The sequence below is a fragment of the Alexandromys fortis genome, unplaced genomic scaffold, assembly GCF_014885135.2.
Source record: "Alexandromys fortis isolate MF-2015 unplaced genomic scaffold, M_Fortis_MF-2015_v1.1 scaffold_136, whole genome shotgun sequence".
In the NCBI taxonomy this organism is placed as follows: Eukaryota; Metazoa; Chordata; class Mammalia; order Rodentia; family Cricetidae; genus Alexandromys; species Alexandromys fortis.
In genome coordinates this window covers 255,632-278,003 of record NW_026068024.1, presented here as the reverse complement: position 1 = coordinate 278,003, position 22,372 = coordinate 255,632, and the positions used below count along the sequence as shown (strand labels likewise).

The window sequence follows — 22,372 nt, the reverse complement described above, 5'->3', positions numbered from 1 at the left end:
TTTTACTTTTATTGCTCACTCCCACCCATGGGAACCCACTAGGCACTGCACATTTCTTAATAGACCATAGTTCCCTAGAAACTTGAGATGTCTGTAAATACTGCTGACAACATGATGCTCTAGTTATTTTTTAAAAAGTACTATGTCATGTTTGTTTAGCATGCTTACCATGTTACCATTTGCAAGCATTTGCAAAGGACATTTACATAGCCTGAACGCCCAAATGCAATTATTAACTGTTTTACAGGATATGTTACTATCACCCCTCCTTTCTCTTTCTCTTTCTCTATAATGTGGTTTTTTTTTCCTGCCAGTCCAGTTCTCTGGTCATTTTCTCCCCATATCGGTTGACAACTGTATTTCAGCTACTCTGCAGTTCTGATCCCCAGGACCACTACAGCTACTATTATATATTTGATTCTTTGAAAAATATCACACAACTTGCCTGTCCTTTCTGCCCATTTATTGATTTGATTTCTTATTTCCCATCATCCTCAAATATTAATTTTAATTTAGGATTTTCCACAGCTACTTGCTCTGGCTTATTTAGGATTTAAATGTGGTGCAGTCTTTTTTTCTTTTTTTTTTCAAAAAAAGTTTTCTGCTCTCTGATTTTACCGGCTTGATCTACCCGTTTCAGCCGGGATACTTGACCATCAATACCCGGAGGAAGGAAGTAGGAGTCTAGAGATAACCTGGTCCTCAACAGAGCTGGCTAACTCAGTTTCTCAGATGCCCAGGTCCATCCAAACTGTAGTACCGAAAGTCCTGTGACCTAGGAAATGAAGCACTGGACACCTGGTAATCGACCTTTCTAAGGGAGGGAGAAAATCTGACAACCGAGGAGCTGGAAATGTGCTGCTTCCTCCTTGTTGGTTATGTCCCGAGGGTACCCACGGCCTCCCTGCGTGTAGAGATTTATAACCACCGCTTCTCTTGCTTTTCTTGACTTCCCTCTTCCTTTTGCCTTCATGCCTTCTCCCTATCTTTCAGAAATCTTGCCCTGGCATTTTGACCATGGCAACCATGACAGACTCCAAGCTATAAGCCAAGAGGAATCAAGAGAAACATTTGAATTCAGGTTACAGGCTGACCAACTGGGGCTGGGGAGGTGTAATGCACTGTTTGACTACGTGGGCCCCAGAACTCTGCTGGTTTTAGTTAATAACTTGTCACATAACCCTTTACATATTTTACAGACTTCTAAAGTATTTGATAAGTCTTCATTGATAACACTAGCCTTTGGAAATGGAGACAAAGTCTGTTCAATTATTTCTTTGTGTGTAGTTTTGCTGAGTTTCTCTTTTGAGATAACCAGTGTACTTTTTTTTTTATTATATCCTACAAATACCATCTCTGCTTTAAAATATTAAAGCAGAGGGTTGGGTGATACTTTAGTTGGTAAAGTGCTTGTGCTTGTCTTGCAAGCATGAGGACCTGAGATCAACCCAGAACACCTTAGTTTTTTGTTTTTAAATGAAGCCAGGCAGGGTTACACATGCTGTCACCCCAGGGCTGGGGAGGTGGAGGTAGGTGGATCTCTTGGGTTTGATTTCTCACCAGTCTAATCTATGCAGCTCCTGGTCAATGAGAAAAGAAAAAGGATCTATGTTAAAAGAAAAAGGATCAATGGTGCCCTAGGAATGACACCTGTGCTGGTCTCTGGCCTCTGGCAAACACACATGCGTGCGCGCGCACACACCCCCCCCACGCGCGCACATATGCATTCTCGTTCATTCATTCTCTCTCTCCTAAACAAAGCTTGCATTTCTAACCAATGTTTTAATTTTCGCAGCTATAATTCTGTAGTTTTCGTCATTACTGCTATCTTATGCCTTATCAATACAGAAACTGAGAATTAAACCCACACCCCTATATCTCTAGCTCCTGAAGTCATCCTCCATTTTTCTTGCCTCATTCACTTTCTCTTTCCTTTGCTTGAATTAATGGCACCGAAGCTCTATCCTCAGGTGTGCCTGTGTCCATGAGACAGCAAGCTCCCCGGATCCCCACACAGTCCCCGCTCTTGGTATTGGGCCTTTGTGCACCCTTCCCTGCTTTAAGTAGGGCTGATGCAGTCATGGAGCTGATGCAGAAAGAATGGTGAGTGTCTTCTGAGACTAGGTCCGGTTTCGCTCGGTCCTCCCTGAGGAAAGCACTTACCATGTCTGGAAGAACTGAAACAGTCTGTGGGGAGGCCACATGTGAGGGCTGGAGGCCAATAGTCAGTAGCAGTTGAGCATCGTGGAAACAGACGGCAGACCCTCAGCCCCAACAGCTGCAGATACTGCAGCCCTGGCTGGAACCTGGACCACAGCCCCCAGGTCAGCTAAGCTGTGCCTACGTTTTTGACCCATGGAAGCTGTGTGAGAAACAGTAAATATTTACCACTATTCCAAGCCACTAAACTACTTTGCAATAGGCAATAAGTGCAGTCCTAAGGCCTTCAGGGAACTTCCTTTGTGACACAAGGATTTCACCCCATCCCTGTTGGAAAATAGACTGAACACCAGACATAACAGTTAACCTCACCAGCTTTCTATTTTGGAGCGATGGTGGTGCGGTGAACCTTATTGATGGTTTCCTTAAGTCCCTTGTGTACTTCTGGAGGTCTGGGACAGGAACTAAGAAGGGAGATGCTCAGTGTTAGGGGCTGACCTGGAACTGGGACTCCTCGGAGGCTGAGGGTCTCCTTCTTCCTGCCGTTCTTGCTGGGGTGAGTGATCACAGTGGTCCAGGGAATTTTACTCCTTTGAAGCCGTGTGGTCCATGAGACACATCACTCTGTGATAGCCAAATCTGCCATTATACCAGGAAATGAACTTGACAAAGTGGTCATTGAGAACAATGCCAGTCCTGGTATCAAAGATAGAAGAGTGGGTGCCACTGTTTAAAGTTGCAGGATACAACCTGGTCCTCAATGTAGCCCAGGATGACATTTAGTAAACCCCTCCCCAACAAGTGCCTGTTTCACCACCTTCTTGATATTGCCATTCTTGGCAGCTTTCTCCATGATGGACACATTAGGGATAGGAACATAGAAGGCCATGCTAATGAGCTTCTTGTTCAGCTTTGGTGTAATCTTGTCCGCGGCCTTGGTAGCTCTGGTAGATAGACACAGAGATGATATTCTGGGCAACCTTGTGGCCATCAAACCACGGTTGACCAGAGAGGCTGTTCACAGCCTTCTGGGTGTCAGTGGTAGCATATACTGGGGTTGTAAGTCCCTTGATGATGATGAAATTGTCATGGATGACTGTGGCAGGGGGCTAAGCAGTTGGTAGTACAGAAGGCAGTGCTGACAACCTTGAGTGAGATGACACATTTATGGAGGTCCATAGCCATTAAAAACACCAACAGAAGGGGAGACATAAGAGGGCCTTGACATTCTCTATGGTAGTGAAGAAACCAGCACTTCCACACATATTTGGCACCAGCATCACCCCATTTTATGTTGGGGGGGGAACTTCACTCCTGGAAGATGGAGATGACTTTTATGTTGATGACAGTTTCCTATTCTCAGCCATGACTGTACTGTGGGTCTTGATGGAACCTGTAGACTACATAGTTGAGGTCAGTGGAGGGGTCATTGATGGGAACAACATGCACTTTGCCAGAGTTGAAAGCAGCCCTAGTAACCAGGCACACAACAGGGGCAAATCTGTTCACTCTGACCTTCACCACCATGTCTCAGAGGCGAGGTTGGCACTACATGAGAAGAACCAGCTGTCTCTGGAATGGGAAGTATCAGAGAGACACTTTAACTATTTTCTAATGAAAACACACAAAATTTATTTTCTTTCTCTATTCTGCATGTTTATTTTTTTCTGACTTTTATCCCCTCCATAGCATTCCAAATACATTTTTATCCTCACTCATGCTCTAATGTATTTAATATCATTATACTTTACTTTCCCTTTTAGTTTAAACCTGAACAAATCTCTGGATTTGAAACTCATTTGTTCCTTCTACTGTTGCACCACATATGCCTGCTGTTGACATTTAGATGATATTAAAAAAAAGTATAAGAAAACTAATCTTCTGTGCTCCCTTACCTGTCATTTATGAGACAATGGCTGAGCATCTGTACTGCTCTGGATGCTGTGCATCTAGGTACCTACACATCTGCATATGTATACACACATTCATATATACACATATGCATACACACATACGCACATATATAAACATTACAATATACACACCTACACATACACACATATATGCACACATACACATATATACACATACATATGTTCACAATACATACACATATACATATGCATGCACATAAACACATACACATGTAAACACATACATATACACATACACATCGACATACACACATATTCACACATATATGTGTACACATGTACTTATTCACATATGCATGTTCACCTAAACACAAACACATATACATGAACTAAAACACATACACACATATACATATGTATATACATAAAGACACATACATATGTGCACTATAAACATGCATATATACATACACATGCATATACATTAAAAACACTGTATACACATATACATATCCACACATACACAATTCATATACATGTATATGCAATCATATACAAGGTAAACACCTAATCTCAAACAGCTTCTAGTCTAGAAAGAGGTATGGAAAAGTAAGCAGCAAACTAAACAACATAATTTATAGAAGAACAAAGGGAGGGCAGGTTTGCTTTGGCGTGTACAGACCCTATACAGTGTGTAGGGTCCCTTTAGAGCCCTTAGTGGGAGGGTCTCTCGACCCCCCCCCCCCTTCACTGAGAAACTGTAGCATCATTCAGGACACTTCCATCGCTGTACCGCAAAGCTATAGATCTATCTGTCCCTTCCTTCTGTTCCAATGCTATGGCGTGATTTCATACCCCAGTGTGGAAACAGGGGACTTGATTTCTTTGATGATTCCACTTTGTTTTGTCTCGTTTTTTTTTTTTTTTTTTTTTTTTTTTTTTTTTTTTTTTTTTTTTTTTTTTTTTTTTTNTTTTTTTTTTTTTTTTTTTTTTTTTTTTTTTTTTTTTTTTTTTTTTTTTTTTTTTTTTTTTTTTTTTTTTTTTTTTTTTTTTTTTTTTTTTTGAGAGAGAGAGTCTCTTTGCGCATATTGTTCTGGCTGTCCTCTAGGAATTCTAATTCATTTTGTAGACCAGGCTGCCCTCGAACTAGCAGAGATCCATCTGCCTCTGCCTCTCCAGAGCTGGGATTGAAAGCATGTACCACCATACCTGTCTGATAATCCCTTCCAATATGTTGTTTAGAACAGTATACCAGCATGCTCTAGAATATTCTCTTGCTGTCCCTCTGTCCCTGCCCCCAGTCTGTCTGATCTCATGTAGGTTGGTCTGGCCTGGACCTTGCTATGTAGCTGAGAATGACTTTGAACTTTTCATTGTCTAGTTTCCACCTTCAAATGCTGAGATTATAAGTGTGCACCACCATGCCTGATTTATGTGGTGCTGGGGATTGAACCCAACACTCTGTGTGTGTTGGATAGGTGCTCTACCAACTGAACCATACCCCCAGCCCTAGGATAGCTCAGCTCAAAAGCACCATTCTTAACTCTACCTGCTTCTTGTTAAGGCTTCATTTTTTTCTGCCTTGCTTTGCACTGAACTGCATGGAAAGCCATCTTTATTGCTTTGTAATTTCTGACCTTTAATGTCCTTTCAGTTAATTCTGACACTTCACTAAGACTTTTGCTATCCAGAGCACTGGTGACATAGGGGTGGTTTTCCCAGTACTGAGCCCTTGCAAGCTGATTTTCCAGGAAAGGACTTGGTCTCCAGCAGAGTTCTGTCAAAACCCAGCAAGGCCAATTGCTTAAGCGGTTAACCACAAGAGTTAGGCTGCTGCCTCCTTCTCGTGCTGGGGGAGAGCTGCTTTTCCCTAAAATAACAAATGCAGAGCTGGAAGCTGGAGCCAAGGCCCCCAAGGCATGCCACTTTTGCCTCCTTGATTGTGCTGGCTCAAAGCCCTCCAGGCCGAGGACTGAGGTCCCCGAATCTGTAGTTTTTGCTGTCTGTCCACTGCACCAAGAAATCCTCCCCCATCCTCACTACCCTTACCATCTTCTTCCTCCCTATGATCTGCTCCTCCAGCAAGCCTGGAAACAAACTGCCTTTAACCCCTGTTTGCATGGCAACCAAGAAACCACACGTCATCATGCAGAATGGCCATTTCTTTGTTCTGATACTATTCATCCCCTTAGCAGCACTTAACAGAGTGGCCTTTCTGCTTTGTGGAAATGCGGTGTCTTCTGGTGGCTTCTGTCTGAGGGCTTCCTCCTGTCTTCTCAGTCTCCATTGCAATCTTCCCTTCCTTAGACCCCCATTCAGAGTCCCGCTCCCTTCCCTGCTTACTCAAGATCCTTCCAATTGCTTTTCATGAGTGAAACAGGATGTTCTTGTCTTGTTTCTCAACCTAAACAACAGAGACATTCAGCAACAACAATCATTAAATGAATTTTGAAAACAAATTGATACTTTAAAGTATGTGTCAGGTCTGCCTTTGCTGTGAAGCTGCCACTGAGCCCTTCCCTGTTGGTCTGCCTGTTGTGACATTTCCCCTGGGACAACTGTTAGTGAACTCAGGAGAAACATGGGTGAAACCTGTTGACCCCTTATTCCTGAAACTCCGTCTGTTATTGGTCAGAATTTCCTTCAGGAACTTCGCTTCAGTATTCTCTCATCTGTTGTCTCATGAATTCCCATAGTTCTTCCCTATGAAACTATTTAGGTGTGCACCCAGACTGACCACTTGTCTCATCCTCTCCTGCCAGCCTGGTCGGAGTCATCAGCATCTCTTCCTCGCATGACTGTAAGTCGTCTTTCAATTGGGTTCTCCTCTCTGTTTCCCTATCCCAATTTTTTCTCTACCCATCCTCCATAGCAATCTTTTGAACATGCATATCTCATCCTAGCCCTTCTCCAGTTGTGTCCATTCTAGGGCTCTTGCCCATCTTTCCAGAAATTTCACACCACTTTCTGACTTGTGCTTTGGTCTCTAGCTGCAGAAGGTGCGTCCTTGGCCCACCAGACTTGCCTTAAGACACTGGGATCCATTGCCTTGGGATCTCTGGATTCACTGCCTCGGGATCTCTGGATCCATTGCGTGGGATCTCTATGTCCATTTCCCATCAGCTCTTTGCACAGTAGCCCCCTCTCCTCACCAAACATCAGCTTATAAGCCAGTTCCTTAGAAAGACTTTCTATTCTCAACCTGTGAGTTGTAACAACAACCCTTTCACAGGGGTTATCAAAGACCACCAGAAAACACAGACATTTACATTATGATTCATAACCAAAGCAATATTGCAGTTATGAAGTAGCAATGAAAATAATTTTCTGGTTGGGGTCAGCACACCACAAGGAACTGTATTAAAGGGTCGCAGCATTAGGAAGGGTGAGGACCACTGCTCTAGATCATGCTGCAAATGGAGTACTCTTTCTTTATTCTTGCTTCCTGAAGCCTCAGCACTCCCTGTCCCCTTAGGTGACCTAAACTGTTTTCTTCTTTGCCAGTCTACATCATAATTGAAAAATGTCTCGTCTCAAAAGTGTTCTAGCATCCCAGGGAGAAGCCTTTGCTGGACGCTGAACCTGTGTGCCTGCTCAGCTCTGCACTCACACAGTTTCTCATCCCTCTTCCTGCATGGTGTCCTCACCTGTTTAACAAGGGCTATTACCTGTAAAGTGCTAGACCGTGTTTAACCCGTCACTGACCATTAGCTGCCATGATGTTTTGCCTTGGCCCATAAGAACACATGCTTTATTAGACAAAGTTAGGTCCAAGTACCTTCTAATCCTCCCTCCCACCCTTATCCCCAGACCCATGCCCCACCCTTCTCTACTCCGCTCACTGTCCTGGACCATCGTCCAGAAGGACATCAGCAGCCCTTGCCTCCAGCCTCAGACTGGCCTCGCTACTATAAAGCACCAACAAGAACCGAGTGGGGAGAGGTTGGGGGCTCTGCTGCTCTGGTTCCTCCCTGTGGGGACCTAAGGGAATATAACCTTGAACACAATTCAAAGTCAAAAGACCCAACAGGTGACCTCTTCGAAGACTCCACCAGCAGCTCCACTTTCAGTTCCAGCGTTGGGGCCTCTCTCTAGCCCAGGGCTTATCAAACTACCCCTTTGTTACCCACTCCCCCCTGAAAATTGCCAGTCCAAATGTGCCATCTCGTGACTGAAAGGGCCTCGAGGGTCCTGGGATGTTGATGGAGAGAAGGCCTGCTTTTCATCCCGGCTGCCTAGTTAGCTTACACCCGAAATAATCACACAGAAATTGTGTTCATTTAAACATTGCCTGGCCCATTAGTTCTAGCCTCTTATTGGCTAACTCTCACATCTTGATTCAACCCATTTTTAATAATCTGTATGTCACCACGAGGTTGTGGTTTACCTGGAAAGATTCTGACCTGGTATCTCCATGGCGGCTCTCTGTCTGTCCTTCTTCCCAGCATTCAGTTCTGTCTACTCCACCTACCTAAGTGCTGCTCTATCAAAAAGGCCAAGGCAGTTTCTTTATTCAACCAATGAAAGCAACTCATAGACAGAAGAACCTCCTACACGACTGGGATCTAGTCTGTCTTGTTCATTGTTGATTTCAAATGACCTGGTGTAAGAGAGAAGCTTAACAAAGTTAGGTAAGAATGGAATTTGTGAATGGGGGCACAGCCAGCATTTAATGGATGAGAATTGCTGGCCTCAACAGTGAGGGGGAGAAATGTGTTTCAGGTGAGAAAGAGAGTAGAAAGTGCAATAGAGACAGAAAGTGACATTTTGAGTAGGTTGGAAAAAAAACAGTTATGGCTGATTGTGAAAAGTGAGTCTGATGAAGAAAGACATAGCGTTTGTTATCACAGTCTCTGTCAGCTGTGTTAGAGGAGTTAGGGTCAGTGAGATTATGTCTTCATCTGAATGGGCTATGTTCAGGCTGCTATAGCAAAACACCCTAAACTGGATGTTTTTTAAGTAACAGAAGTTTGAGTTCAGGAGGCTGGGAAATACAAGAGCAACGTGCTAATAGTTTTCTGTCTGGTTGGACCTACTCTCTGGTTGAAAAATAGTACCAACTCTCTGTCCCCACTCAGTAGGAGGGACAAGGCACTCTTCTGGGAGTCCTTTTACAAGGACACTAAGAATTCTTTAACCAATCACCTCCCAAAGACCTCACATACTACTAACCCATTAGGAATATGTACTCTGGGATAGGGCGGGGAGCAAAAACATGGCAGTCATAGGAGACAATGAAGGAGGAATGTTACATGGATGTGTGTGTACACATATACACACATAAGTATAAACATATCTACAAACATGTACATTTACAAAAATCACAAATGGATGATATGGCTTTGCTTTAGAAGTACATTGCTTTGTGTGTGTGTGTGTTTATGAATGGATATGTTTGTGTGTGTGAGTATGAGGGTGTGTGAATTTGCATGTATGTGCTTATGAATATGGAGGTTAGGGGACAATTGTGGGTGTTATTCAGGTAATGCTCACCTTTTCACTAATGTTCTTTCTTAAGACAGGGTGTCATGTTGTCCCAGCTAGTCTGGAACTTACTGTGTAGCTTAAATTGTCTTGAACTTGCAATCCACTACCCTAGTGCTAGGATTATCACCATAAACCACTGCTCCTGGTTTCTGTGGTACTAGAGACTGAAATGAAGAACTCATGCATGCTGGGCAAGCATTCTATCATCTGAGTCACAGCCTCAGCCTGGGATTAAGTTTTAAATATTGTTACATATGTTTTATCTTTGCTTTGTTGTGATTATCACTTCCAAGTGGGAGAAAACCCGGACCGGTTAGTTGTGATGATCTGTGTGAAATGACTTATCAAAAATGTGGGTATACAAATAGTGCCATCAAAGCCCTTGAATGCAAGTCCATGTATGGAATGTGAGCCATGGGGATGTAGGGTTGGGCTACTAGTGGACAGAAAAGAGATGCAGAGAAACTGAAAGTATAGTCAGATAACTGGTGTGGTGGTTTGAATGAGAATGGACCCACAGGCTCATATATTTGAATGCTTGATCCTTAGTTGATTTCCAGTTGGTGGAAATGTTTGGGAAGAATTAGGATATAAGGCCTTGTTGGAGCAGATGTGTCACTGGGGTGGGCTTTGAGGTTTCAAAATCCCACACCATTTCCAATTGGCTATCTTCTGTTTTGTGTTTGTAGATCAGATCTAAGCTCCCATCTGCTACTCCAGTGCCTGCCTGCCGCTGTGCTCCCTGCTCTGATTGAGGGTCACAGACTCACCCAAGCTGCCTCGGTCATGGTGTCTCTTCATATCAACTGAAAAATAACTAACACAGCTGGATGTAGGAAGAGAGAATGAGAAAAGAATGAACAATAGTTAATTATTTGCGATCCTTGATCCAGCTATGCCTAAAGTCCTACTCTTGACTTCCCTGGTCACAAAACTCATTAAAACTCACATCTAGATAGTTGGTTTTTTGTCTTTTACAACTGGGAAACCATATAGATTTGGTACCAGAAATATGCCATTGCTTAAGACTGATATTCCCACCTTGAGCTGCCTGGGTGTAAGCGAGGTATATGAAGTCTTTCCTACCAGGGACACAAGAGTTGACAATCCTTGTCTTGCTTTCTGAAACATGTGATTTTAATGGTCACCCCTTGTTTCTCTCCACTTAGATCAGATGCCTGCTGAGATTAGAGCTTTAGAGGAGTCATTAAAATTTCAGGATGTTGTCTGCCTCTTGCATGCCTTTCAAGGAAAGAAAAAGCTTCAGTATAAATTGGTCCCTCTGAAAGCAGAGAGGAAGTCGTATGTGACTTCATTAAGAGATACCTTTTTCCCATTCACATGTTAGAGTGATCTATGGCTGTTGTGGGTCAGATAATCAGGCACCACATGAAACTGTGAAACCGATAACCCACCTAGGCTGAGGTTAGTTTTGGCAGAGCCTGGGAGGTGGAAGAGAAAGGTGGCAGATAGGACCGTGACCCGATCATTTAGGCCTATCCCCCAAACTACCCTACCATGAACCTGCTGGTGGTGAAGGTGAAGAGCCAACCAATTTCATCCAGACACAAAGCTCGACTGAGTCTGCCTCAACACCTCAGCCAGAACCGGTAAGGAGTTGTTCAGTTGAGAGACCTGCTGCTAAGGGACAAACAGGCAAAAAGAACTCAACGAATAGTCAAAAACAGGACAAGATTTGTGGTGTTTACTTCTAGAAATATGCTCACACACCAGATGTCCAGGGTTTTAAAAGAATCCTAATCTGACTTGACCACAGCCATGCCAACCCTGGGGAACATAGAATATTCTGGATTTTGAAAGCAACAAGGCTGAAGATAAAAAGGATGCCAAGGGGAAGGACTCCCTTCTAGCATTTATTTCAGGGATCGCCTTGGAGAATAATGAATTTAAGGGTAACTATCCACAGGGCAAAGTCTGGGGCAGTCAAAACACAAATTCTTCTTGTGCAGTCATCTTTTGTAAATGGTGTTTTGATAGGGTTACCCTGTTGCTCCATTGTGTAATGGGGGTTCTAGTTTGCTTTCTATGGGGATAAACACCATGACCAAAAGCAAAATTTGTTCCTTAAGATTCTATGCATCCTGTTTAAGTTTTCTCCAAAACACAAGCCAAGGAAAAGTCTGAAAAATCTTGACTTTCTCATTTGATATAAAATTAAATTACTTTATTACTTATTTATTTGTGTATGTGTGTTGTGTATGTGTGAGTGTGTGTGTGAGAAAGACACACACACATACACACACAGAGAGAGAAAGAGAGAGAGAGAGAGAGAGAGAGAGAGAGAGAGAGAAAGAGAGAGAGAGAGAGAGAGCATGTGTACTGATTCCCTTGGATGCCAGAAGAGGGGTGTTGTATCCCCAGGAACTGGCATCCCAGGTAGTTGTGACTTGCTGCATTTGAGTGCTTGGAATTAAACTCTTCGTTCTCTGCAAGAGCAGCAAGTACTTTTAACCACTGAGTCATTGCTCCAGCCCTATATGCAATTATTTTTTAAAGTTGTCTAAATCGCTTGTAGAATTTTTCTTTTACTCTAATTTAATTTACTCTAATGTAATTTTTAATACAAAATTAAAACTTCCTTCAAGAATACACTTAGGTATATATACTTTGTGTGTTCTTGGAAAGTTTGTGGGCTTCTTAAATGCTTATACATGATGCATAATTTTATAATTCATAACTTCTAAATTTATGTCTCTTATTATGGTTTTCATTTCATTTGCTTCAGTTTCTTTATACTCAGAATTTATGAATCAACAAACACTCTCGAATTGGAAAAGACAAGTAGTAGCAACCTGGAGATCAGTGGTTAGACAAGAAGGGCAGCTGTCCAGTGTCAGGGCTGTGACGGATCCTGGATTCGTCCTCCAGGCTTCCATAGAGTTTGGGATGGTCTTTGTACTTCTTTTCAAATAGCTTCTGGTCAAGGAGACTAATGCAAGGCTTTCGTCAGCAGTGCTCTTCGGCACGGTTCCATTAGCCAGGTGGTGAATGAAAGTAAGTTTTTAAGATTTTCCTTTTAATTTATCTCCTCCAGATTTGTAGATATTTTAAGAGAAATTTTAGAAAACCGGTGTCAGATGCCATTTGACACTGGCAGCTTCTGTTGATCTAAACGGCCGCTAGACAAAAGCATTGAGGACTCTGTGCTTTCAGCATCACTTAACTGTTACCAAACTAGCAGCGCTGAGCTTCTTTGGTGAGCCCGACTCTGAGTTTGCTAGACTGCACAGTTGAATAAAATGCTGTTCCGACTTTCAAGGATCTAGCAATCTATGGGCAAGGGTAGACATGCAAAATCACCAGCTAGAAGTGGAAGATAAGTGTAGAATAAATACAAGACTCCGAGAGCAACATGGGAAAGCCTTCACGGGGATGGGGAGGAAAGACGTTTGCGCTTTATAAAGCTGAAAACAGCTTGCCAGGAAAGCAGAGACATGTGACTATGCCCCACTTAATGGAGTCGGAGAGGGCTGGGCCTGCAGAGTGGAATTTCTTTCTCCGTTTTTACTCCATTGCTGTGGCGTTCCACCTTGTTTTCTTACGGCTGACAGTTCTGCCTGGATGGGATCTCATGGTAGTTCTGTTTTTCTCCTTAGTTTGATTTCTCTCCACTTTCTGGGTGTGGGGGTTCTGGGTTCTGGTACATTTCAACTCCTTATGTATGATCGCATGTATTTATGTCATTTCAAAGAGAAAGCACTGATGTATGGAAGCCAAGATGTGACTATTTGAAATGATAATCTAGTCTAACCTCCCCATTTTACTTGCCACTTCTATCTGGAAGAGCGCTGTGGTGGTGGAATAAAACTGCCCCCCACAGGCTCATAGAGAGTGGCACTTTGGGAGATGTGGCCTTGTTGGAGGAGGTGTGTCCTTGTTGGAGGAGGTGTGTCCTTGTTGGAGGAGGTGTGTCCTTGTTGGAGGAGGTGTGTCCTTGTTGGAGGAGGTGTGGCCTTGTTGGAGGAGGTGTGGCCTTGTTGGAGGCCTTGTGTCACTGGCGTGGGCTTGGTTTCAGAAGCCCAAGCCAGACTCTCTCTGCCTGTTGCCTGTCAATCTGGATGTAGAACGCCTACTACCTCTCCAGCACCATGTCTGCCTGCATATCGTCATGCTTCCTACCGTGATGATAATGGACCAAACCTCTGAACTATATAAACCAGACCCAGTGAAATGTCTTCCTTTGTAAGAGTTGCCCTGGTCATGATGTCTGTACACAGCAATAAAACCCCAGCTAAGACAAGCTACATAGGAAGAAGTGAACAGGAATCCTGAAGATTGACTAGTACCGGACACGTAGAAGATGTTTTTCATAAATGTGACATTTCATGTTCATCCCCTCAAGTCTGATATTATTATTATGTTGTTTGAACTAGTAAGGAAACTGGATATTAGCCAAGTCAAATTATTTTCTTTAAAATAGTATATCAAGTCTCTGGACTGTCAATTTAGCATTTTCCCTATTACTCAGTGACATTCTTTTTTAAATTTATTTATTTCGTTTCTTTAATTGAATCCTGCTTAAAAATAAGACACTTCCTCGACTGACAGCATTTTTAAATATTTTATGAAATAGTATACAAATGATACTTAGTACCCAAACTCATTTTCCTGTGTTTCTTGCAGCCCCTAACACACCTGACACTTCCTACTATAACAAAATTTTATGTTGTGGTCTGGTTTGCCTGTATATGATTTGTTTTGTCTGAGCCAATCCTGCTTAAAACCCAGTGAATTTCTCTTGCTCCCCTCCTCTGTGACTTCCTTAAGTTTACCAAAAGCTTCGTCTCTTCCCTGCCTTTCTATGGCAGACCGCCAGGCTTCATCTATTATGCCTCTGGCTGCTCTCCTCAGCTGCTGGAGCAGAATTTTGCAAAAATCTTATCAACAGCACATTGCAATGGTGGCAACCTCTGCTAGGAATGCCTTCTTCTTCTCTCCTGCTTAAAACAAAGAATGAAAACTAGAACAACAAAATCCCCATGAACAATCACCAAGACCCTGGCGTAGTCTGCTTCTTGCTGCTGTAACAGAATGATTGAGTTTGGATAATTTATAAAGGGGTCGGTCGATTCTGGAGACAGGAAGTCTGAGATGACATGGCCGGCCATATCTGGCAAGTGCTCTGTGCTGTACAAAATGTGGCAGAAAAACAGAAGGACGGGGGAGGCCTGCAAAAGAGGGAGACTTTGGAGTATTCTGCTTAGGAAGGACAGACGTACAGCGACTGACCTATACCCTCTGAGAGTGTATTGACTGTCACATAAGAAAGCTGTCATCCCATTCATGAGGGCTACCACTCGGGGGTCCAAACACCTTCCTCCCTCGTCTACCAACTGAGGGATTAAGCCTCTACACTGGCATTGGCTGTATTCAAATCTTAGCAGATACTTTAAGCAATGCACCATTTCTCTTTCTTCTGGGTCCAGTCAGGATTTCCTCGTGGATTTAATAGAAGCAGACTCTAAACTTTCCACAGTGGAAGAGTTTGTCTCTTCAGTAACTCTATTCTAGGAGGAATTCTAGGAGGAAGAATATGTGCCACCTATCCCAGGCCAGACAGAGGTGGGCCAGGCTGCTCTCTGGTTGGGTCATCTTGGGCAAACCTTTGGGGGCTTTATCTGTAAATCATGATTGCGTTGTACACAAATACTCGGCAGAACTGTGTGGGATGAGAAAATTGAAAATTGCCTAAAATATCTTTAGATACATAAAGGGCACTAAAAGCTGGGTGGTGGTGGCACACGCCTTTAATCCCAGCATTCGGGAGGCAGAGGCAGGTGGGATCTCTGTGAGTTCAAGGCCAGCCTGGTCTACAAGAGCTAGAGCCAGGACAGGCACCAAAAGCTACAGAGAAACCCTGTCTCAGAAAAAAGAAAGAAAGAAAGAAAGAAAGAAAGAAAGAAAGAAAGAAAGAAACCCCCCCAAAAAAACCAACCAAACAAAAAGGGCACTAAAAAAGTATGCTAATTTGTGTGTTTAATATTCTTTTAAAAAAATAACTCAGGCTTAAGCTTTTCTTCGTCACCATTTTGTTGAATGCTATATATTCAAAAACATTTTCTTATCTTGAAACAGTATGTAAGCTTTTTGATAATTCTGTAATTGTCTTGACCACATTAATCTACCTCCCCCATCTCTTCCTCTTTGAGGCGAGCCCAGAGCTCACTATGTAATCAAAAATTAACTTGAACTTCCAATCCTCTTGACTACACCTCCCTAGTGTTGGGGCTCAGGCCTTGGGTTTTTGCATGCTATTGAAGCACTGTGCTGACTGAGTTGCATCTCTAGATCCAACCATCTCCCTCTTTCTGTACCTCAGGGGTTCTGCCTGCTACTCTTTCTGGCATCTTTAGACTAAGAAGATCATCCCTCTTGGTAATTCCCCTTATAGGTTGTCCCTTCTTGGTCTCACAGTCGTTTGCTAACTTCACAAGTAACCATGATACACCAACTCCTAAAACATGAATTTCCTCTCATGGTACAGAAAACCAGTTGTCTGTCATTTCTCAGTGACAGGTTCTGGTTGTTCTGTTGGCTCATTTTCCAATTTTTCTAAATTCTCAGAAAAGGATTTAGATAAATATTTGTTCCGTACTCTCCACACTGGCTCACAGCCTGTGGTTTCTGACTTTCGTTGTCATCATTGGTCAAAGGGAGGTCAAGTTCCCCTTCCAATGTGAAAAGTTTTTAATTCAAGAAACTCACTATTTGGAAACTATTGATTGACAATAATAACCATAAACAAATTCAACATGAAATTATCTATCTTTAAGAAACTCACAGGATTAGGAAACTGATCCTTATTTCTTTAAAAATGTATTTATCATTGTCATCATTACTCATGTGTGTGTGTATTTATACTGTGTGACTGTGTGTTTACCATGTTACATGTATGGAAGTTAGAGGATGACTTTTGTGGAGTTGATTTCTCTCCTTTCACTTTATGGAGGCTCTGGGGATTGAACTCACATTTTCAGGTTTCCATGTCAAGTACCTCTACCTACTAAACTATCTCTCCACCCCTCTCTGCCTCCTTATTTAAAAAAAAAAACATTATTCCTCTGTTTTTATTTTTACTATGTGGAACATGGTTTCTTTTACAAATGAGTATTAGTCGCCTATTCATGAAGTAACTTTTACCACAGAATTATCATAAACCTTACTTTGAGATGAAAAAAATTAGGGCCCCAGCTGGACAGTGGCGGCTCAACCCTTTAATCCTAACACTAGGGAGACAGAGGCAGTCAGATCTCTTGAAGTTCAAGACCAGCCTCGTCTACAGAGCGAGTTCCAGGGCAGCCAAGGTTACACAGAGAAACTGTCTTGAAAAACAACAATGACAAAAAATTAGGACCCCCAAGACGTAATATTTATTTATACATCCCTGTTTTGAAAAGGTGTCTTGTTTGAGACTGGAACACTTGGTTACGAATGATAGAGAACTATGCTTTTCTGTAGTTGGCTACTATAATTGTTATAAATTATTAGTTTAGAAACATGCAGTAAGAAGTTATTTGACAGTTAAATGGAACCTAGAGGGAGAGAAAGACATAGAAAGGGCAAAAGGTAACTTAAGAAACCTTCTGAGACAGTAATAGCTCCCATCTGGAATGTTCTTTTCCTCTGCAGGGACTTCTGCAGTCAGAGTGCAGTAGGACCAGAGGGGGCTGGCGTTGTCTACAATGGGAGCTGGTGATCTCCAGAGGGGGCTGGTGTTGTCTACAATGGGAGCTGGCATTGTCTACAATGGGAGCTGGTGACCTCCAGAGGGGGCTGGTGTCATCTACAATGGGAGCTGGTGATCTCCAGAGGGGGCTGGCATTGTCTACAATGGGAGCTGGTGATCTCCAGAGGGGTCTGGCGTTGTCTACAGTGGAAGCTGGTGATCTCCAGAGGGGGCTGGCGTTGTCTACAATGCGTGCTGACGATCTCTCCTGGTCAGCAACACAGACCATTGTTTTCATTCCACGTCTGTGAGCTGGACCATGGGAGGGCTTCTGGTTGAAATAGAAGCATTGATTCACAGGATTGTATTGCTAAGGAATTTTACAGATCATTAGACCACAGGGTTCCCAGTTCTTTCAAGGTAAGAATCGTGTTTCTGTATCAACGTGCCTTGGGCTTCTGCGGAGTGCCATCGAAACAAACAGCACAAATGGCTTGTAAAGGTGAAGTGTGACAATATGCCACCGTGGATTCAGTCACCATTTCACATGAATTTCAGTGGTTTTGATCACAATAGAATTGCTTAGGACAGTTTTGTCTACATGAATGAGACTTGCCGTTGATTTCATCTGTGACCTGCTGGGTGTACAAATCCCACGGGCTTGGAGGTTCTTATAGATTTGTGCCGAGGAAAACACCCATCTGAGATTCCTGTTTTAACAGACGAGCTAGTGTGACTCAGGGTGCAAAGTGACTGTTCAAGGCCACAACTCACCGGGGCAGAGTTCACATCATTGACCTCTTGTCTGCTGTGTCCCAGAGTCTCCGGTGTTCTTCTGAAATAATCATAGCAGATCAAACCAGACCCGAGGAGTCTGATATATACTCCAAACCCAAGAGCACCTACTCTTGTCTAACGACAATGCCCTTTCAAAGAGTTAGGTTGTGAGTAGACACCATTTGTCCTACTTGACAAAGAGCCCTGTTTGATACGTTTGCATTTTTGTTTGGTTTTGAAAGAGGGTCTCACTGTGTAGCCCACTTTCCAACTAGTGGCAATTATCCAGCCCCAACTTTCCCAAGTGTTAGCTGACACACCTGGCTTTGTGTTTGCCACTTTTTAACCCACAGAACAGACTTGGAAAATATTAAATTTTGGCTGCAGATACCCCCTTCTTCCTGAGAAAACAAAAAACAGCTACAAATGTTGAAACCTTAAATATTATGGAGTTTTGGCAGCGTACAGGCATAAAAGTCAGCAAGAATGGACATTCTCAACCTCTGCCAAGTTGGGAGTAGCAGTTCTGGCTGCTGCGTTGAGAAAACAAATGAGAAAAAAATCACCAGCCAAATAATACATTATCATATTGGCAGACAGGAGGAGGAGTGTGTGAACCTCATTAAAAAGCCAGTCAGTGTTAGAATGACCCAACTCGGCTGGAGAAAGATGAGAAGAACAATCGCTATTTCTTGGACAATGTTTAATGTTTATGTACGAGTAGACATCTCCGGAGCTCGTGAATCAGGTCTTCAGCCAGGGTGTCCACGAGTGGTTCATACAAGGTTAAAGATGTTGAACTAAACATGGATAGAGTCCATGTTCTCCCTGGATAACCCTTTTTTTTTTTCATTTACAGAACTTCAGGGGGCCAACAGATTGCCTCGCTGCCTCTGTGGATCTGCATGACTGAGGAGCATCTGGGCTGCCTCTGATTTTCACTAGGCTGTGGTTCATTTGGGGGTAGATGCTGAGCAATGCAGTCATATCCTTGATGTGGATATAGTAATGACACGGGTTTATCCAGTCAGATCCAACCGTGTCTTAAGACAAGGCTGACTTCCACTGTGTCCGCGTCCCAAAGATAAAGGACGGATATCACAACTAAGGGTTGTGGTCTCCACCCTGGCCAAATGATCAGAAAGCGTGAGTTTCATAAGGACTTTAAGGAAGGACAGAGGCAAACATGAGTAAATCTACTCCCCTCACATGAAGATGTGCTTCCACCGGCATGGTCTTTGGGGGGCAGCACCCGTGGGTCGTAGACAAGCAAGAAGTAGTTATAATTGGTGTTGACAGAAGAGCTGTGCAAACAGACCACAATGAATTCCACAGCCATTCAGCTAAGTATAATAAAACTGGGATTGAGGGAGTGTTGCTCGGCATCTGGGCCTCGCACCCTCCCATTCCCAAGGTGCTCAGGATTTCAGTGATAGAATGGTGTTTACCACAGGCAGAGATCCTTTCTCTCCCCGGTGCTCCTGGCTGGCGCATGTCCTGAGAGGGGCCCTGATAAGTGAGCTGGTTAACAGGGACATTTTCACGTCAGGCAGTTCTGGTTGCTTGGTGAAGAACATGAGAATCTGAAGAGGGACTCATCTGTCCCTGGCTGAGGACCACTCGTGATCACTCTGGCGTGGCTCCCATTAAAAAGCCCAAGTGAGCTCGGGCCAGTTAAACCATAAACTATATTTACTAAGAAGTGAGTAAGACAATTTTATTATTCCAGTTATAGAAAGACTCGTTCTTAGGAGGGAAGCAGCCGTAGAAGAGTTAAGGCATCAGGGACTGGTGAAAAGGGGTGGGGGAGGGAACAGGACAGAGTCACTGATGCCAGGAAGAGGGTGAGAGATTCCCATCAGTTGCTTTAGTTGGGAAGCTTGGGGAGAAATGTCTAAGACAGAATGTTGGGGAAATAGCTGTTATGGTCTGCTGATTTTCAAAATCTCCCAGCCTGCATGAAGAAATCATAGTTGCATTCTGTTCGGGTCAGCAGTGGGACCCAGTACTATGTGTCATTGTTGAGCCCTTACATTGGGACTGGTCCTAACTGAGATGTGTGGTAAAGAGTGTCACATCCATATTCGATTTGAAGACTTAGTATGAAAAAATTTTTTATTTATTTATTTTTTTTGGTTTTCCGAGACAGGGTTTCTCTGTGGCTTTGGAGCCTGTCCTGGAACTAGCTCTTGTAGACCAGGCTGGTCTCGAACTCACGGAGATCCGCCTGCCTCTGCCTCCCGAGTGCTGGGATTAAAGGCGTGCGCCACCATCGCCCGGCTTGAAAAAATTTTTTAAAAAGGCCTAAGTCACTGGTGTCTTTTACATTGAAGATATATTGAAACAATAATATTAGTATATTAGGTTAAAGAAAGTATATTGTTGACATTTATTTGACCTTGTTTCTACATTTTAAGACGTGTCTCAACCATACTAGTTGAGGCTGTCACTATCACTTGTGTTGTTTTCCTGCTGGACACCACTGATCTCCATTGTTGTTTGAGGTTTCATGAGTTTGGCTTATTTTTATCTTTGGTTGGGATTGGTGCTACTGCAGGGTTATACAGGCAAACATTCCCATCCTAACCTTCTTGGTGGCCAGAGAGGAAGTGGGTCAGACTCAATATATCTCAAGGGAATAATGTGATCTCCACCGTATGTGCCCGCCTCAGTCTGTGCAGTCAAGCTGGGCTGGGTATTTTCCTTCTGTGTATTCGCCAATCTCTTTAGTACCATGACGAACGACTACCATCATCCTTTGTGTCTAGTCTTAATTATTGCTCAGGATGAGTTCTTAAAAGACAACTGCTGATTTAAGAAATTGTAATACTTTTTAAGATTTAGTTTTTAGCTACCTGTCTAAACGTGTCTCTGTATATGTGCAGATGACTCCAGGTGACCCTGGAAGCTAGGGCAGGGGTCAGATGCTCTGGAACTGGAGTTATAGGCAGTTGCAAGCTGCCCATTAACTGCTGGGAACAGAACTTGGATCCTCAGGAAGATTATTATGTGCCTTAAACTGCTGAGTCATCTCTCTGACCCAACGTGAATTTTCTTAAAGCACCAGAAATTTAGATCTAAATTACCTTTGGTAACTGCCTGTGTCACCCTTAAATACGTACAAAGACCAAGTCCCCTTATGGTAGCAATTCTTAACCTCCCTAGTGCTGCATGCCTTTAATACAGGTCCTTGTGTTTGGTGACCCCCTCAACCATAAAATTAGTTTTGTTGCTACTTCATACATGTAATTTTGCCTCTGTTATAATTGTAATGTTAATATTTTTTGGAGATAGAAGTTTGTGAAATTTAGCTGTGGCCCACAGGTTGAGAACCACTGCCTGACAGGCCCAGAACTTAACTGAAAAACAAATGGGGCTGGTATGGGAAACACAGGAAGAGAGAGACAGGGGGGACTGGGGCTCTGAGGGCATCACAGTCTCCCTCATAAGGATGTCTGAGACAGAGGAAAAGAAGAAAAGGGTGAGGACAAAGAAGAGAACCAGAGAGAACAGACTAGACATGGTTCGCATGATTTCTAATAGTTCACAGGGGCTCAGAAGAGCTTGAGAATAACGACTCCACGAAGCAGAAATCTTCTGTAAAACCACCGCAAGCTGGAAACAAACAGAGTGTGGCCGCCCCGTGGCAGCAGCCTTGAGCTGATTTATTTGGGAAGTGGCCTTGAAGCAGCCTTAGTTCTTGGTCCAGACAGAGTAGGGGGTGGGGGAGGATGGTGGCGGGTGAGTGCCTGTGCGTGGGGGACCATTTGTAAAAGAGACTAAGAGTAGCTCTTAAGTCATCAAAGTCTGAATTACTCCTACGGACATGTCCTTTGGGGTTCTCCATGCCTGGTGGAGGGGGATGGGAGGCGAGAGCAGCCAGTCACAGGGGTCTGCCGTGACATCCCTGGCAAGGATATCATTGTCCGGCATCGCGAGTAACTATCCGGAGCACAATTGGGCCCTTCAATTCATCAGAACGGTATTCTTTAGTTCCCACCGAGGCGAGACAAGATACTCGTTCTCAAGACTTAGTAGAAACATAAAAACCCTTCAACAGAGCTCAGACTACGGTTTGGATCGGAACGAATTCAGTGCAATTTCTTATGCTATAACTCCTGCGTCTTCGGGACGGTTTGGATCGGAACGAATTCAGTGCAATTTCTTATGCTATAACTCCTGCGTCTTCGGGACAGGACAATGAAAATGAATGTCCTAAATAATGACCTGAGGCGCTGCAAGGGTGTGAAGTGCCTCACAAATCATCAAAGAAAGATTAAATTATGCCTTATACTTACTGAAGCCAAAAAGTGAACTAATAATATATTTTAGAAACCCTTTCTCCAGGAGCTGAAGCTGAAATCATGGCAGGGTTTAACTCCAGCCT

The 22,372-nt window shown here is 43.3% G+C and overlaps 1 pseudogene; it reads right to left on the bottom strand.

Moving 5' to 3' along the window:
* Window positions 1-2,744: 2,744 nt before the first annotated feature.
* LOC126514563 (glyceraldehyde-3-phosphate dehydrogenase-like) lies at window positions 2,745-21,918 on the bottom strand (annotated as a pseudogene).
* Window positions 21,919-22,372: the final 454 nt, after the last annotated feature.